We start from the raw sequence: 1,294 nt of genomic DNA on the forward strand, positions 1-1,294 counted from the left end.
TTTGGGCCGAGCCCCCCCTCCCCGCTCACCTGCGGGATGCTCCCGGGGCCGCGGCGGACACAGCGGGCACCGACCCCGCGCTTCCCCTGCTGCTTTTCGTCTTGCTGCTCCTCCTCTGCCTCTCTCGCTCCTCTTCCTCCCGCTCCTCCTCCCCCGCCTCCTCCTCCATCGCTCCTCCCGCTCCTCCTCCTTCCTAATCCCGCCTCCTTCTGCTCCTCTCTCCGGGCCCTTCTCCCGCTCCTTCCTCATCATTTGGGGAGTTTTTGGGGGAAAGGCATTGTCCCAATCTCCTCTTTTTTAGGGGTTGTTCCCTTTCCCGCGATTTTCAGGGTTTGCAGTGGCCAAACTCCTCTTTTCCCATGATTTTAGGGCTCTGGATTTTCCTCAACTGCCCTGTTCCCAGGATTTTGGAGGGTGCTGGGAGTGGCCAGCCCCACCTGATCCCAGGATTTTTAGAGACTGAGGATACTCAAACTCCTCTTTTTCCACCTTTTTGGCAGAAAAAAATTCCTTTTCCTGGAATTTTGGGGGTCTGGGAGTGTCAAAACCCCCCTGTCTTGGGGTGACTTTATGATGTGTATCCCATATCACTGCCCTATGCCCAGAAATTAATTCTTGTGCCCTTCTATGCCTCTAAACTGAGCCTGAGAGGGGGAAGGAAAAACTGAGCAAAACTTTTCCAAAGCAGTTTGCAGCTTGTTCAAGGTCACAGAGACATAGAGACTTCTTTTTCAGCTGTGGCAGGAGAGCAAGAGGGAAGGGGAGCACCCCGCTTGCTTTTCTTTCCAGACAGCTTTCGGCAGGTTTTTCCTCAGATTTTTCTTTGAACGTTTGTTTTTTTTCTGGGACTTTTTTCTTTTTTCCCTTTTCCCTCTGCTGGGTGGTTTCAACATCAGAATACATTGGGAGGACTTTCCACCGAGGCCTTGGCCCTGGAGGTGGGCCCACCACTCTGTCCCAGCTCCAGGGAGGGGGAGAGAGATCTACGGAAGGACTCTGAAATTTTCCCAGGTTTCTCTCGGCAGATCGAGAAGTTTAACTATTTAGCATTATTATCCTTTCCCTGTTTGTTTATTAAATAAATAGGTTTTATCTCTTTCACTTTCCTTTGAGGAAAATTTATTTTTTCACGAACCTGGAGGGTGAGGAGTGGTTGTGCCTTCTCTCAGAGAATATATTTCTAAATTTGATGAAACCGGCACATGGGAGACCCCCAGCGAAGGAACAACAGCAACGCCTCCCTACAAACACATGCTCTCAATCTGCTCGGACACAGCCACACCGACTTGGACCA

General features: G+C 51.0%; 1 protein-coding gene across 1 annotated transcript in view; it reads right to left on the reverse strand.

Annotated features, from left to right (window-relative positions):
* Window positions 1–115, reverse strand: part of LOC103611384 (zinc finger protein 239-like) — a 2,821-nt gene extending 2,706 nt beyond the window's left edge. The window contains exon 1 of the mRNA XM_017728025.1: window positions 30–115. The gene's annotated coding sequence lies outside the window, so the exon portion shown is untranslated. The remainder of the gene's footprint in view (window positions 1–29) is intronic.
* Between the last annotated feature and the right edge of the window lie 1,179 nt (window positions 116–1,294).

The sequence above is a fragment of the Corvus brachyrhynchos genome, unplaced genomic scaffold (assembly GCF_000691975.1).
Source record: "Corvus brachyrhynchos isolate BGI_N302 unplaced genomic scaffold, ASM69197v1 scaffold1992, whole genome shotgun sequence".
NCBI classification, from domain to species: Eukaryota; Metazoa; Chordata; class Aves; order Passeriformes; family Corvidae; genus Corvus; species Corvus brachyrhynchos.